Genomic DNA, 17982 nt, shown 5'->3' with positions numbered 1-17982 from the left:
AAAACACACCACAAACAAAAACAAAACACAACACCAAACAAGAAAAAAAAATAAAAAGAACAAGCTTAAACAAGATTTAAAAGCAAGATTTCCTATTAGCTTATTTAATTTTCAGTTAGCAGTGGTAGTTTCCATCTTGTATGGAACCAGTTCACCTCTCTAGGCCTTCCCCAGTTTTGCCTTCTGTATGTTCCACCTTTACAAACTTCAAGCCCACAACTTATAAGTTGCATCATTTAAATCATACACTAAGCAAGAAGATAAAATATAGCATCTCTTCCCAAAAACTGGTCCCCAACCAGTTTTTCAGTTCCTCTCCTCCCATTTTAACACAGCCACTTCCTCAGTCCAGTTCAACAGATGACTACAAAATATTGTCACTAGCACGCAGCAACAAGAGGCTTAGGGGCAGAACCTTCTCTTCCCTACAGAATTATCTACACCTTGGAGTAGGGGAACCCTAGCGAAATCTACAGGTAGTATGCTCAAAGAGAAGTTGGTTTCCTCAGTTCAGATGGGGAACACCTCACAACAGGATACTGTTAATGTCAGCAATTAATGGGGTTTCAAGAAGTAGGTCTTACAAATTTTGCGGGGCAGAACAAGCAAGGACTTGAAATACAAAGAAACAGCCTCTGGCTAAGAAACATCATTAAGTTGGAGGCTGCTGGAACTTTGGAGACAAGCTGGAGGACACTTCACTGCGTTCTTGCTCTCCTCTTGCATCCTTTCCCTAGACATCTGCCAGGTCATTATCAGTTGCAGGATACTAAATGGATCTTTGATCCGACCTAATTCTGTCAGATCCCTGAACAAATCCCCCCCACTCCTGGGGGCTCAAATACTTGTGCTCAGGCCAACTTTGACAGTGCAGCCATCCAAGCATGAAACCAAGAGCTATAAGAAGCCTCAGCAGGGGCTTGTCCCCCTTCTGCTGCTTGTAGCTCAGACAGAGCTTAAGGGTTGGAGCCTAAGCTTAAGCTACAGGTAGGTCTGTGCCTGCCTACCTGTGCCTGGTGTTGTACCTCTCCGACTCTGATCCTGAGCCACTGATACAGCTTTCTGGCTTGTCATCAGACCTGCTTCATCACTACAGACTTGTCTGGTGGTCTGGACTGTTGGCTGGTCACCACCTCATGGACCGTCTGTTCTTCTTGATCCAGTACTGTGATACTGTGAACTTGCTGGTGAGGCCACTGCCTCTCCCTATCTTGCTGTGATTCTCTGCTCCCAGCTTGCATTTTCTTATGGAGCAGCAAGCTCTCCTATGTTCATTACTATTCTAGTTGCTTAGTCTTATAAGAGTAAGAAAATAAAAAAATCAAGGTGGATTAACAATAAATTAGCAGGCATTTTACAGAGTGCATGAAAGACAACAAAACTGACAATTCTGTAAAGCAAAACCACTACTAATAGTCACAATAACACCTATCAAGGAAAATTCTATTCCTTAAATAAGGGATAAATTTAATATACAAAAACATCAGCTCAAGGTGGTGTCAATGTATCAAAAAAATTCTCTTGCAGATTCTTCACATTCACTTTTTTTAAAATGGTAATTATTTTCTTACTTGCTATTCCAATGCTGGCACAAAAGAAGTTTAAGCTGAATTTCATCCAATCTTAAAAAACAAATGTTAACTGTAGTTTAAAATAGTTGGGATTGTTTACTGCTCTTCGGTTCTACGTGCCAATTCAAACACTGAAAAAATTATGAAAACCGTAATGCTGCCAAAATGAGCACCTCACAAATGCCAAAGTCACGACACACAATACAGAGAAATACTAAGATCACTACTTTATAATGTAGTATGAATAGGGTGCAATTATCAAACTCCAAGTATGTTCCGGATTCACCTGCCCACACTGCCCCCTCCATGTGTGCACCTTAATAAAATTAAATAGTCATGAAATGTGAGCAGTCCTGTGTATCTCTATGAAGATGTTGAGTTGCTAATTGAATTTGAAGCACAAAAGATGCTTAGTATTCCATTCAAATGATGTTTTTCATATATAGTAAGTATATATATTTGTGTATATACATACACACACTCTTCAGTTATCCAAAGTAACTAAAAAGATCAGTCAGAGGGCTTCTGGTTCCCCAAATGTAAGTATTTAAGCCATGAGCTAAAAATCTCAGCAATTCCAGAGAGGAAACATTTCACTGATCCCATATTAAACACCATTTCTGATTAAAACACCTGAATTTATAATGAAAGCTTTTTTAAAGTTGAAAAATATTTTTTTTTTAGTACGGCTTCTGCACAAAAGTCCTCTTTCACAAGAGCCTACCAACTACTACAAAGCCATACTGAGTATAAAATGTTACACCACATTTCATCTTACAGAATATGCTGTGAGCTAGCAGGCCAGGGGCAGAAAGCTCTATCATAAATTCTTTAGTAAGAGGGTCACTATCAGGCAATGAGAAGATAAGCGTCTGGGAAAAGAAAAAAGAAAAAAACCAACCACAAAACCCCACAAAACCCCACACCACCATACAGACTACTACTACCCACATCTTCAGAGAAGTCAGAAACCTTGTAAAATGTCATCTTTCTTTACCCCTTGATGCCAAACTCCTGACAAGAGGTTTAGAAAAAGGCACAGGGTGTGCAGAAGCAGCATGACATCTACAAAGTTCAATTTACAGAAGAAAAATTTAAAAAATCTAAACCACAACACTTTTCTTGTGCTTTGTTTTCAGAAAGTCATGCACATTTCATGAAACTTTCATGGAATTTACATCAAAAATACATCACCACAATGGAAGCTATCATTTTTAATACTCCTCCTCCACACTAGTAAATGTACATGCATGCACTTACCTACAATGCATACCAAAATAGATTGTTTCTGTCAAACTCTGCTCAACAACAACAGAAATTAGAACAAAGCATGTCCACACACATCTAACAACAATAATATGCACAGACCCACTTGGGGATGCTTCTCTTAACTTTCAAGCTCTCCTCTGGAAAAAGTTTTTCTACCTATTTCAATCTCCAATGTTAAATACCAAGCAAAAAAATGCTCTTGATATCACAAAGCCTATATATTGCAACTTCTGTTTGGCAGAACTTTGTAAAAGTTCTTCATTTGGGGGGGCGGTGGGGGTGCCATCAGGCTATAACTCATTAAGTGACATGAGTTTTGTTCGGGATCACAGCTAACATGTAGCTACTGAACGGGCTGTCACAGACCTGACAAGGTATTTGGGCAGCACAGAGCGAGTTTTACACAAAAGACGCTAAGATCTCACAACAGAAGAATCCACATGTGGACAAGGAGCCAGTTCTGGTTTACGAATTTACAAAGAAAATTCAGATTTAACCACTCTAACATCAACTTTAAAATAATAAGGCTTTCCACAGGGCAGATGCTGGTTTAATAAAATAATGGCAAACAGAATCCCTTTCATATTTTGAAGCGTCTATTTTATCATAACACAGGTTCACGCATAACGTTTATCAACATCATCTATTAGATGACCGCAGACATACACACGGATACTGCACATTGGTAAAAACATCATCTAATCACTTCCTCCAGAGTTCTAATTATTAGGATTTCCCATACCGCATCCTCAACTCGGTACGTGGAAGCTATGGCTGCTGCATTGTTTTCTGAAGTTCAGGTGAATAAAACTCTGCCTGAAGTTATAGCTGTCTTTTATCCGATGGGGGAGGTTTTACTTTAGGAGGACTGACTGACACAGTGTGACGAAACTAGTTCTGCTATTGAAAAAGACTGAAGGCAGTTATGAGTAAACCATAGTGGCAATAAAACCGTTAGCATAAGGATGCACTTAAAAACATCAGAGATAGTACTTCTGCTTTTATAGGTAAAAAAAGATCAAATGATATATGAAAATAGTCGGTACTTCAATGCGTTTATAAAAGCCTTTCATGAATGTCAGGCAAGATGACAGAAATTAGAAAATACCTTCAGCCAAGTAAAACTGTGCCTTCATTCACTGAAACTATAGTAACCATCTGCTTTTTGTTGCCTCTGTACTTTTACAATACTATCCAGAATTACGATGTTGAGAGAAAGTGAACGTGGAGGGGAAAAAAGGATTATTTACAGCAGTTCTATAGTCCTCCTTTTACTTAGATGCTCTATTTAAATATTCTGGCTGCTTCAACAGCCTAGTAAAACTGGCCTTTGTAGGCTGAACACAAAAAGCAAACAGGAGAAAAATTCGGCATTTTTCCCCCCTCAGCCAGAACACACTGAAAAGAATGCAGTGTTTAAGCAAAGGCAGTGAGCTCGCTAATTATCAAGTACACAGCTGCTCGTACCTGGCATAAAGCAAAGGAAAAAAAAATACTATGAGTCACCAAATGCAGTTCCTAAATCTGGAAAACCCTTACAAAAATAAACTTCTACAAATAAGGGACTAGCTGTAGAGAAAAATGCAATGCAGATAAAAAGATCGTTATTTCAGAACAAAAAACTATTTACGGTTTGAAAGGAAGAAGTTTTTTTGGCAAGGCAACTACTAAATATGTCATCTAGTTTAAACAACTTCTCTTCTTGTGGTTTGCTGTGGCAGAATGAGCGAAGAGATCTACCGTATTCTTTTTACATATCAAATACTGGAAGGGGTTGGAAGGAGTCATTTCTAACTGAATTAAGAAAATCTTTATTCCCTCCGTGACCATCAGTACTTCTTACCGTACGCCTTCACCAACACACACAGAATTCCAGATATTCAAGTAGAACTCAGCAGACACTCAAGACTGCATCGCAGCTCCCCGCATGGCATTGTGCCACTTGCGCCAAATGATCCAGCAATTTTCCCAGTAGTGTAAGTTTTATGTCCTACTTTAAATAGGAAGGATGATCCTCACTTCCCAATTTTGCGGACACTCTTACAGGCACACAAATATACAATTGTTTATGTTTTGGCAGAATAGCATATCTGTTTTGCAAAGTCCTTACTTGTATCATTTCTCATCCATTTTAGAAAGCAGCAAATGAGAATCCCAATTATTAGTAGCAAAACAAGAGAATTTGTAGAAAAAAATACACATTTTTCCTTCTTCACAGAACACATGGCTTCAAATTTTTATTTTTCACCTTCGTTATTAACTTTATAGTTTCCCTTAGTTCTTTTGGGAGGCATTTCTTACAGTCACATATAGAATCACAGTTAGTGTCGAAATTATATTATGGTGGCCTTCAATCTGAAGATACTTAAATTAAAAAAAATAGAAACTGAAAACTTAAAGCCAGCTGTGACCTTGGGCGGGGGGGGAGCGGTGTAGAAGAGTGCTGTTGGTTTTGTGAGCTTTTTGTGTTTTGTTTTGTTTTTTTAACTAGGTGTCAAAAGAGGTAACCAAGTTCTAAAACACCTCACACAACTAAATAACCACTTACATACAAGAGCTACTGCTGCCAACACATTCTCTTACAAAGAATCAGTAATCCAAAACTGAATTTCCTCCAATTCTCCTAATAGATATTTTATCCAGAGTTCAAGCCTTGAAATTAAAAGTATTTCTGAGGAGAAATGTATTGGCTTCAAAACCTGATCCCATGCAGCAGTTCCATTATAAACTGCAAAATATCCCCAAAATGTGTTGGAAATGCCAGTGAAAAGTCCCCTTTACGCCCAAATCACCAGATCCCCTTTAAACTATTGCAAGCTTCATCGAGTTTATACTCCCACATTTCTTTCCTCCTAATAACAGTTACTAGAATTTTGTTTCAGGTTCATTTTAAAAGGAAGTCATTAGATTTACAGTTAACATTCCAAAGTATTTGTTTAACCTTCTCCCATTGCTAATCATTTACTCGGTGACAAAGCAAGTTCAGCTGTTTTTTAAGCATATGAATCTACGCATAAGTATGCGAGGAAAAACAAGCAGGATTCATAGGCTCACAAAATTCAGCATGCAAAGAGAAAAAGGCCCTATTTTACAGGAATGTTGTCAAGTTTCCAACTTCCTTTCAAACTGGCCTTGTATTTCCCAATTTTGCATTTCCAATCAAAATTTGTTCAGCTCAAAAAAGTTTCCTTTTGATACTTCCTTCCCTTGATGTCTGGACAGATTATCAGCAAGAAACAAGCTCCTTCTTTCCTTACTCTAAAATCGTTTGGCTGTACAGCACCCCACTACAACAGAATTCCCAGAACAGACAGCAGGAGACTCATGCTTACAGAAGAAAAAGGGGGGGGGAGGGGGGACGGGACGGGGGACGGGGACGACAAACACCCAACAAAACAAGCAAACAAAGAAGAAAAGAAAAAAAGAAAAAAAAAAAAAACACACACACCATTAGTGAGCACTGCTATAGACACCATCAGATTGATAAAAATAATTATTTACGCTCAATTGCAGTATAATTCTTACTTCATCTCTGCTGCATTTCACAATGTTTTCTTTAGCAGGTTTAATCAAATTTTCCAGAATCTCATTAGATATTTAAATAATGACATGCACACTTAATTTGTTAAAAAGAAACAGACTGGATTAAGGCTTGCTTTGGCTCGTTTGTTAAGCATTAGGTAATTAGATTTTCCTTGTTGTTAAAAAGGGGATAAACAGGTTGCTCATTTATGGTCTAAAACCAAATCTGCCGCCCCTCCACCTTTTACCCACCAAAATGTTTCTTCTGAGTGGACACTAGGAGATGACTGATACCAAAAATAGATGACCTGTTAGCTTCTTTCATGCCCGGCAATGGCGTGAACACAAGAAGCTCCTCCTGTCCTGCTTACTGAAGAGGGCCTGTCCCCATCGCTTGTTCCCTGCACAGCTTTGGCATCAGACTCATCTTTAAAGACCAGAAAAGGAACAGAGGCACCTACTGTCCTCCAATAATTTCCAAGCTTAGATTAAAAAAAAGGAGGAGGAGGTGGTAAAAACTTGATATATTCCTAATGAATTACACAACAGACCTAAAACTCATTGAAGATGAAGGACAGCAAGAACAAAATCTAAAGAATTGGCATGCCAACAGCAGCAACAACATTAACCTCCCACACCCCTCATCAGCCTCTTCAAGACTAGGAGAAACAATGATCATGCATGAAGACAAAGTGACTGCTACAGTCATGTAGCCATCGGTTCAAAATCCGATAGCGACGATGCACTTTTATTTACTCCCGACAGCTCAAATCAACGGGGGGATTCTGGTTAATACAGAATAGTGAGATTACTACAAAAAAGATGGAACCAAGTTAAGAAAGTAAGTTTACATGAACACACAAATAGTACCTAAAAAGGAAAAATTATATTTTACTTTGGCCTCCTATAATGCTTGAACTCTCCCTTCCTAGGGCCATCTGAGCTCATTTCACATAGAAAATTCTCAGCAATCACAAAAATCTAAGACATTGATGCTGTTCTTGATCTCCCTTGCCTGATTTTTGTGACACTGCAGTTTTTGCAGGTTGCAGTCTTTTGATTTATATAGCTTAAGTATGATACACTGTGTTAGGAACACTTTTAGACTTGTGATATAAGAAAAGTGTATGGTGGTGTAAGTGTTCTCTGGACTTTTGTGACCTACGTGTCTCTTACATGGTTCCCAGCTATTGGGAGGAACTACAGTTGATTACACAGGTGATTCCTCCACAATTCCCCTTTATTCAGTACTAGACAGACCACACTGGCAGTACTGTGTCCAGTTCTGGGCTCCCCAGTACAAGACACACATGGACAAACTGGACCGAGTCCAGAAAAGGGCCACGATGATGATGAAGCAATGGGAGTACCTGTCATACAAGGAGAGGCTGAGAGAGCTAGGGCTATTTAGCCCTGAGAAAAGAAGTCTTGGGGCATCTCTCATTGTGTATAAATATCTGATGAGAAAGAGTAAAAATGATGGAGCCAGACTTCTCAGTATGATCCAGTGATGGGACAAGAGGTAATGGGCACAAATGGAAATCAAAGAAAAAAAAAAAAACTCTTTTATTGTAAGGTTGACTGAACACAGGCTTACCAGGCAGGTTGTGGAGTTTCTACCCTCAGAGATACTAAAAACCTGACCAGACATCATTCTGGGCCACCTGCTCTACTTGACCCTGCTTTGAGCAGGAAGGTTGTACTAGATACCCAAAGTTGCCTTCCAACCTTAACTATCGTATAAATCTATGATAATTTTTCTTCCTAAAATATTAAACATAGACGCTAGAATAAAAGGGAAAAATAGTCATCAGATAAAGGACAATAAGCTTTTTTGCTCCTCATCAGAGCCCTTGATTTATTGAATCACCAAGTCTCAGGGTGGGAGTTTTGAACATGTAACATTCCAGGTATTTAAAATGCCATTCAATGCATGCCTTCATGACTTTCAAGACAAACCTTTAGTATTGTATTAGACTCAAAAGATGGGTTGCCGCATTAAAAGCCAATTTTAAAAGGTACTGAGATGCTTTAAGGTATAGGCAAGCATCTAGCAGGCCTGTGAAGAGTGTCCTAGACATCTAGCTTCTGCTGAAGATGACTATAAATCAAAAATTATTGCTATACTAACAGAGGTATGCGAGTTATATAGAATGGTAAGAGGTTTTTGGCTTTGTTTTCTTTCTCCCAAATATCCCAGAAGATATCCATTACATTAGGTCTAGCAAACACAACCAAGATTAAATTGGGCCATCTACAGACCTACAAAAAGAATTTGGTAAAATAATAAGGATACACTTAAAGTGACAAACCAAATTAAACAATGGGTATTTTTATTTTAAAGAGATAAATAAATCAAATTAACATTTTGTCCTCCTCTTCCAACACAATTACAAATCTGCACACAGAGAGCTCAGAAATTATCATCCCTGACTCTAAACTGGCTATCGTGATTAACAAAATGCAACTTATCTCCAAAATGGTAGTTTTTCCATTCTTTTCTTTCTTAGTATGTACTACTACTACTACACACACACGCAATGCATCACCTCCCCCAACTGAGTTCAGGGAGACAGCTGGAAAAAAAGAAAGCTATACACTACAGGATCAAATAAGCAATGGTGACATAAAGCCTAGAATTCAGAATATACAAATCACACTGTATAAAAAAAAGGCCAGTTGATCCTGGTTATAAGTTAATACACCCCAGATCATTCACAAAATACAGTGTCTAGAGACACTTTGCATGCCATATGTTCATAGCATTTAATATTAAAAAGAGAGCCACACGAAATAAATCTACAAGCCCGTCATTCACGGGGTAGAACTCTAGAGAACATTTTTACAGAGTTTAAGCTCGGAAAGGTTTACACATTCACACTGCTTTATACTTCCTGAAAATGTTTACTTAAGTTGATATTTTCCATTACTGTTGCAACTCCTGTCACTTGAAACACTACAATAACAGACACGCTAAAGCGTCAGTACAAAGCCAGAAAGAAAACAAGACAAAGCTTAGAATGAACACAGCCAATTTTGAAATCAGAAGACACCTGTACAAATACTTTTTTTTTTTTTAAGAAAAGACACAAAACTTCTTCAAGTGAAGCATAATCTCCCCAAAACATATAAATTAAACTGAAACAGTCTAGATAAAAACGAGGAAGTTCAAATGCATTTATATTGCATAATAAAAGGATTGGTTTATTTGTTATCTACAGTGATTTTTCCTAAGACAACATTCACCAGAAGACAAATATTTAATATTACTCAAAAGCAACAGTCACTGTTTAAAGCTGTTCTGTAAGACCAACAACTCTGTTAACCAGCCAGTGTTTATAACAAAAACGTGCTTTTTATATCAGACAGTTTGTGCTAACTCTGCAACATTTACAGTTCAGTACACTCTGTACCGATGGTACTTGCCAGAAATTCAGCACTCCAAAAGCATTTTCCTATTCGTTAACTATTTCTTTCAAAATAAAAGAACTAATCACAGTGTTTCGAAATTGTCTTCACAAATATTTAACAAGAAATTAATTTGCCTAACAAAAATACAAGGAAAGACTAATGTAAACATAATAACAACAAAATAATTTAAGCTATGTAAATCATACAATCTGATGTTTTAGTTTTAATCCAGAACAACACGAAACCAACCATTACCACATTACTTACAAGACTAAATCCAAAAGAAATCCAAGAGTCAGTAGTAAAGGCTTCTTGTCTTTTCCCAACTCTATTTCAGCTGACCAGATAACATCCAAAAGCCCCTTTACATTTTAATTCAGTAGTGGTGTCCATTTGTTTTATATTTAATAAATATTGATGAAATGTTAAAATATTTAGTAACTTTGAAAGAGAAGGCTAGTTGATCTTACAGATTAACGAAAGGGCCAGGAACACAGGCACTCCCTCACATACAAGGACGATACTGATGTTTAGAGCAGGAAAGCATACACGGCATCACGAAGGAAACATACATCCACAAGAGCAATCTACACACCTTCAGTGGCTGCATTCTCTCTTCGTACCTAGAAACTGTGCCTGAAACATAAGGACTTCCAACATTTGTGTGTTATTTCCAGATGTTTGGCAGTCTACATAAATGACCACCATAAGCTAACCCTGCAGCAGACCAGCAGAGTAACAAATCAGTTCAACGCATCCTGGGTTCATCAGGTTTATTGTACACGTGTTGAACACACTTGCTTTACTTGCACACAAAGTACAAGAGGCAGCAAATCTCTTACACACTCAAACCAATGTATGTGACACAAATACATGTTGTCACGACAAATGGTGTCTCTTGAGGGCAAAAAGTCACCAGGAACTAATGCCATCCATGCAATACACCCACTGTAGATAAACAAACTGAATTATCACAGCAGCATTTAAGAAGCATAAACACTGGGCAACTCTGATCACCTATTATCTTATCACTCTGCCAGTTCTGGTATATGCAAAACCAATTCCTTTTGGCAGCAACAAAGCCAGGATCTCTGTTCCACATACATGCTGAAATACACCCCAACCCCAAAAGGGGACAAAGGGGTCTGAATGGAAGGTTCATTGTTTAAACTAATTCAAAGCCATGCATGGTGAGGGCTTCTGGTCCAGCTGAAACAAACCCCCAAATTTCATATAGTGTGGACTACAGGACCTTCAACCCAACGGCTTCAATCTACTGAATTGCTTTTATTTCACTGAATTACTTCCTAAACATAGATAAAAACCTGAAAAAATCTACTTTCACAAAATCTGATCATGTAATTTCTGCTTAAGATGACTGTGCCCTAGCACTTCTGCATCTCACCCTCTTAACTTGGACACTGCACAGGGCAGTCAAATTCTTTGCAAAGCTTCCATTAAATAAACTATCATTACGTAAACACAGCTACGTTTTCACAGTACACACATTTTTGAAAACTCCCTTTATACATTGGCCAGCTGCAACACTGAACAGAAGCAACAACCAAAGTTATGGTCGATAACATAGTTTTGTGAATCCAAAGTTTCTGTATGTTTTTATTTGGTTGCAAAATTTTGTATTTCTGGCATACGATAAGGATTTACAACTGCAAGTGCTCAACATGTTACAGTGACAGACTGAGACAATACTTACTCTTTTGCTACATACTGACAACAACCATGGCAAATAAAACTTGAGTCTTCATACTCTGAATGCACTCTGTATTCTTTTTTAATATATTTATACAAAATATCTTAACTCCTTTAATTTTCTTCAAGCTCTACATATTCAAATGCTTTTAAAAAGTTACAGTTCATGGGATTTCAGGGTTGTATTTTCTTTTTTTCTTTATTTATTTATAATCTCATCCCAGATGTCCCATCAAATGCACACAGCAAGGATATCTTCCTTAGCATACTTTGTAGATATCTTCCTAAACATTACTTTGTAGAGGTCTTTGTGTTATCATCCAACATTCTTAATCATGTGAGGAGTAGCATGAAGACTTAGCTGGGAGTAGTGTGACCAACAAAAAAGGATACTGGATATCTGCTATTTTTAAACAATTCTGCAACACCTCTCCTTTTCCCAATTTGCCCCTGCTACCAGAACACAGAAAGACAAGGTGAAGTGATAACCAAAAAAGCCTTAACTTTCATTTATCATTTGCCTACCTATGATTGTTTATCATAGCACATAAAAGCAACCATGGACCAGAACTCCCTCCTCCTCAGTCTCACATCCTGGATAGCTTCACAAGTTAAAATGCTGAGGAAACTTAGATTGGGTGGCCAGGGGGGAAATGCTATATTTAGCAAAAGCAGGCACCTTGGCTTGGCTAAGGCACCTTCGAGTTCCTGGTTACAATCACCTTGGCAGCTAAAAATCCCAAAGCAAGAGTAGCCACTAGTATCATCTAGTCTTACAGCAATCTACTGAAGAGTTTACAAACCACTGTAAGTAGCCAGATGAGAGCTAGTACAAGGATACGAGAGATTCAACATTCAGGCAGAACTTACCCATTCCATTAGGAAACCAGGGTACAAACAATTCCATCTGTAAGACAGGCACACAAGCAAACAAGGTGGCCTGAACTCGTTTATTTTCCTCCATAGATCTCAAAAGAGAGGTGTTGGGAAAGTTGTCCATTTCTATCATGGGCCCTTCAAGTTACTGTTCTTAAACCAAGACTGCTTGATATGCACAATGCCAATACAGACAGTCACAGAAAGCCTTTTGACAAATTGTACGGGTAACAAGAAACATCATTTTTAGGATACAGTCATTCATTATTCATCATAACAGGTTAATTTAAATGGCTACCTGGGATTAAGTAGTCACAATTCCAGGAAATTCAGAAACTCTATTGTCAAGTGTCATATGCAAACTCCAGCAAAGAAGAAATGGATCTGCTGACAACATAACTTCAAGCCAGAAGAAGAATGAAAAACTATAGCTCTGACACATACGGACTAGCACTAACGCCAATTAACAGAAGTTTGTACTAGCATGAAATTGAGACAGCATAACAGTACCAAAATCTTCTCATATGCAGGTCACTTAAAAATGAATTAACAGAGGACTATTGCATAGTTTCTACTAGTTACCATTCTGACTACATTAAAACCTTTGCTTCCCCAGATCAACATTTAAAATAAACAAGAAGCAGCAAGCAAACACAACCGCTTCGTTAAAGTGGTAACATAAGCTCTCAAAACAAGACTTAATTTGAATTAATAGTAAAGATAAAATTGAATGTATAAACATGCCATACAGAAAGTATAAAGTTATAAAAAAAATTAAGTGGCTTGATGGTATCACATAGCAAACACCTGACCACTTCATTAAACACAAATGCTCCCCTTTTCATCTAACATGATACATGACTGGCAGTTAATACTTGAAAAATCAGACTGATATCAAGCTAACAAAAACCTAGTGAAAGTCTTAACAGTAGCAGAATGGAGGCAGAGATTTTGCAAAGAGGCTGCAAAATTTGTATTTGAAACTACTACTGATATAGCCAAAGTACAAACGTCAATACCAAATATGATTAGTTCCAATGAAGAGTTATTCCACTGTTTGGGAGAACAGCTGAAGAGCCTCTCATGACACTGCCTTTGGTTACATACTTGTTATTTCTGATTTAAAATGCTGTGGATTGTTCTCTCAAAATGTGTGTACTGTAGGCTGAGATCTGCTTTCCCCTAGCCACATTCCCAAGGGGAGACCCTCAGCCCATTAGCCACATAAACTACTTCTATAGTCTTACTCACCTCAGTAGGTCATCTAAATATATGCACCAAGGTTTAAAAACTGCAGTGCAATCAAAGCGCTTTTTCTAGAACAGAAGAGCTGACAATTTATAGGCTATTCAGTTTTGCATGCTTTTATCGGGCTAGTTAGTTGAAAGAAAATGCACACATAATTACTTAATCCCATTAAAACAAAGACAAATGACAGTACAAAACTACAGAGCTCAGCAGTTTGAGCAATGAAAGATTCTGAACTAACATAATAATGAATCATGCAGCCTTATCAGTGTGCAGCTCCTTCCACAGCCCTCTGTTATTTCAGCTAAATCAGCATCATGTTTCTTGTATATACCATTCAGCTATATAAAATGGTATCTTTAATAATGAATAGCTACCATAGATTTTGCAATGTATGAGTAATCCAAGGTCTCTACTTTTTCAGTGAAGTGATTACATGTCAATTAAACTAAGCAATTAAATTCAGATGAAAATACTAAAAAGTCAGTTGCTTCTTCCAATATTTGGGGAGGATCGGGGAGCATAAGCAGGAGGCCTACAGAGATAGCAAGTAGTAATTTGGGTTTGGTTTTTTCTTTTAATATATCTACCACGGCCCTCCTACACTTTTTGTATTTTGGCCAGTTTTGAGTTCAGAAACTTATTTTTAACCTAATGCACTGAATAAGTTAACAGACAAAATGTAAACTGTACTCAGTTACTGAAGAGGGGAAGAAAAAGCGAACAAACATCTCTCCTAGAGGATACATAACACGGGTTTGCTGGTAAGTTTACTGCTGGAGAATAAATAAGTAAATAAAAATGTATTGTAATACATAAATAAAAATAATTGTAAAACCACAGAGAAAACTGAAAACTGCACTCATGTAGATTCCCATTCAATTCAAAAGTTACTTCCTCAAAGATAGTAATGGGGTTTTGTGTATATATTTTTTTTTTAAGTGTATCTAACTGTTATGATCTTTTGGTTAGATTGTTAACACACAATAATCTGAGCACTTTAATTTAAGAAGTTGCTAAAACATAGGATCAGCCAAACTAAAAGCTGAACATCTCTCTGTGGCACAAAGTTTAGACAGCTGTCTAGGACAGGACATGCAAGTAACAATGCAGAGTGCTTATGTGTAATGCTTGCTCACCAATTATACACATTTTGTGGGCTTACTGAGAAACTTTCAGGACAAGGCCAGGCAGGATCCCATATACCAAAAAGGGAGGCATTAGGAATTTGAGTACCATAGTGTATTTCTTTTGAAACTAAGCAGTAACAGTCTCGCAGGCAAAACATTTTTCTTCCCACTTTCCATGCCTTAACTGTGGTTTACAGCAAAAGAAACAATAATAAAAAAATATGCTTACTACAATCTGGTTTATTTTAGGAAAAAGGGGGGCGGGGGAGGCACTGAGCAATAATTCTACATGTATCTGGGACAGCGGATATCTGTCTAGAAGTTATACATTTCAATGGATAGCTTCTCCAGGTACAGAGTCCCTCTAGAGAGATCTCTGAAACACGCTGCTGTTTATTACTCTCAGCTTTACCTCATCTGCTTATTAGCTCCTGAACAAATTATTTCCCAATGAATGGGAAAGGGAACAGATGAGTGGGAACTCCTCCATTTGGACTGTAAAACTCTTCTGGGTATAAACTCTAGCTCTGAGTTTGTACAGAATCTAAGACAGAGGATCAGAGGACCTTACTTAAGCTGGAAGCACCAACAAGCCAGCAGAAAAGCAGCAGCAACCATGTTGACATCACTTCAGCATACCACTTCACATTTTAGTGTGTCCTATTAAATGGTGTGTGTCCTAAAGCATTTCACTTATCTCAATCCTTTTTTCACATTGCTGAATTATAACAATTCACCCCCAAATATATAGTTTCTTCATATACAACATAATACTTCAATATAATGCAATCTATATAAAGAGATACGGCTCCCCAGATGAAGCTTACAGTGACGTTCAACGCAATACACAGCACAAAGGTGAAATGGCACCAAGGTTTAAATGGCTTGTCAGGCTTAAAATTGAACCACAATTCCTGTTCCCAGGAGGGAGAAGTCTATCAGTCTCTTCCATTTTTTTTATTTGTTCTGAAGTGATTTTTACCATGAAAAGGAGGTTAACTGCTCACATGAGCAGTTAAAAAGTTGCAGCGTATATATTCTTTCCACTTATTACTGAAACAAACAAGGAAAGAAGAACCACCTTTACTTTCCAGGTGTTGAATTAGCGGCATCTATTTCTTTTGCAACAATGAAAAATATATTGTTTTCATAATTGCTCTTATTATGTTGCAGCAATTAAAATCTTACTTTGCTTTTTAAAGAAAATCAGAATCGGACTACCAATTGAGGGCTGCTAAGGATGGCAACAGAATCCTTAGGTTATTTTTAAGTTATTCAAAATATAACGCTAGTACAAAATAAAAATAAAATGTTATCTTTCAATAAGCCAACTGTATATTAAAGCTAACCTGTAAAACTTTTGTCAGAAACACATATTCCTCTTGATAAGCAGCCTTTTAAAGTGGCAGAATTCCCAGGCATGTTCAGGAATATCATTAGAAAGAGCAGGATTTTCAGTTAAGCCTTTCATCATTCTATCCCAACCCAACGTAGTCCAACATCATATCCACTGCTTAACCAGAGCAGAGAACATCAATCAAACACAGAAGCCATACTTGCTTTACAATCACACTGCTTATTACCATGATATCAGAAACTGCATCTTTTTCATACAGGGGAGAGAAAAAACATACACACTTCCTCCTCATTTGCCTTAGAGAACAGATTCCAGTGAATTTGGTTGACATATGTTGCAAAATATTGCACAGAATAAATTCTATTCAACTCAGAAGGGGCCAAGAGATTTAACTTCCATGCCCCAATTGGTTAACCAACACTCAAGAACCATAAACACATAAGACTATAAGCCCTCCTGTTCCCCCTGTAGACACAATAATGATTTTCATACTTCCCATCTCTTTAGAGAGCATTAAAGAATACATATGAAATTCTTAAAGCCATTCAAGTAAAAAAACCACTGTACAATGATACTTTCATCACCTATGATTTGAAGTTTCCCTTGGCTGTAAAAAAGGTATTACTTATGTTTCAGAAAAGACAGAACAACTAGAATGTCATGGAACAAGTTGAACTACAAGAAAAAAAAGTTTTCTTGAAAAAAGGAGATATTTATTTCCTGGAATCCTGCTTAGAAACCGCCGTACCTGCCACCTTCTATTCTTCCTTCTGAGACCAAGTTTATCAATATACACTCCTTAATATAGGAACTTCACACTTAAATTTCTCCAGAAATTTGCGGTGCTAACTTTACCTGCTTATTTGTTACTATCCACCCATCAATTTATTGGACAAATTTGTAGCATTTCAGTTTGACCCCTTTGGCTCACTGACTATTCCAAAGCAAAAAATGCCCCGGGATTTTGTGAAAAGACTGGCAAATACTGTACCAGTAGAAAACAGAAATAAGGACTGTAAAGGTCTTTTTGGCAAGAACGGCTATTTTCAGGCCACAGCTTTTTCATGCAGAGGCAGGTACTTCAAACTGTAGCAATTGGCCACTTAGGGGAACACGGGAGTTTAACCGTGCTAGATCACAGAAGTAGCAGTGGTCTCGTTCCAAGTCAAAATTACAGATGGGAAAAGGCAGAAGCAAACTAAGCGAGCTGAGGGCTATGGTACTCCAAACCTTGTCATCGGCTGTAACAAACTGCAACAGTGACTTGTCTCACACCGGCCTGTACCTGAACTAAGAGAATTCAAAGACAATTGAAGGGCATTTTTATGACTAAAGGGAACACAATAGTCAATTTTCTGATATCGGACAAACGGAGCACAGGTAACTTCGTTACAAGTTATGCTTACACTGCTCAGTTGAAAGTGAAAAAGTTTAAAGTGTGGTTTAGATCAACAAGAATACAAGAACATTTCAGTAGTGTGCCTTTACTCTAGCATATACTTTTCCTTCAAACTACTTAAATGTTAAGTATTGAAAAAAATCAATTTAACACTGTTTCACTGGAAGTTCAAGTTCTAGTTGTCATTATATGAGCAACTGCAACACACAGTTGTTTGGTTTTTTTTAAACAAGGAACTAATATTTAACTAACAGCAAAACTCCACCCTTTTCCTACTGAAACCCACAACTCCCATGGGCAAAGAGCAAAGGTAAGAATTCAATCTCATTCTTAAGCTATTCCATGTACTACAGCTCAACTGCCTTGCACTTGCTCCTCCTCTTAATTCTATGCAAGAATATTCTTTTGTTTGCATATTTATGGCATGCTGTTTTGGAAATTACATATCACAACTTCAGCATGCTCTGTAGTTTCAAATAAACATTAGGA

General features: G+C 37.6%; 1 protein-coding gene across 1 annotated transcript in view; it reads right to left on the bottom strand.

Annotated features, from left to right (window-relative positions):
* Positions 1-17982, bottom strand: part of MED13L (mediator complex subunit 13L) — a 209478-nt gene that overhangs the window by 161237 nt on the left and 30259 nt on the right. The gene's annotated exons all lie outside the window — the stretch shown is intronic.

Source organism: Mycteria americana, chromosome 13 (assembly GCF_035582795.1).
Source record: "Mycteria americana isolate JAX WOST 10 ecotype Jacksonville Zoo and Gardens chromosome 13, USCA_MyAme_1.0, whole genome shotgun sequence".
NCBI classification, from domain to species: domain Eukaryota; kingdom Metazoa; phylum Chordata; class Aves; order Ciconiiformes; family Ciconiidae; genus Mycteria; species Mycteria americana.
The sequence above is the reverse complement of the archived record's forward strand: the minus strand, read 5'-3'. Positions and strand labels throughout refer to the sequence as shown.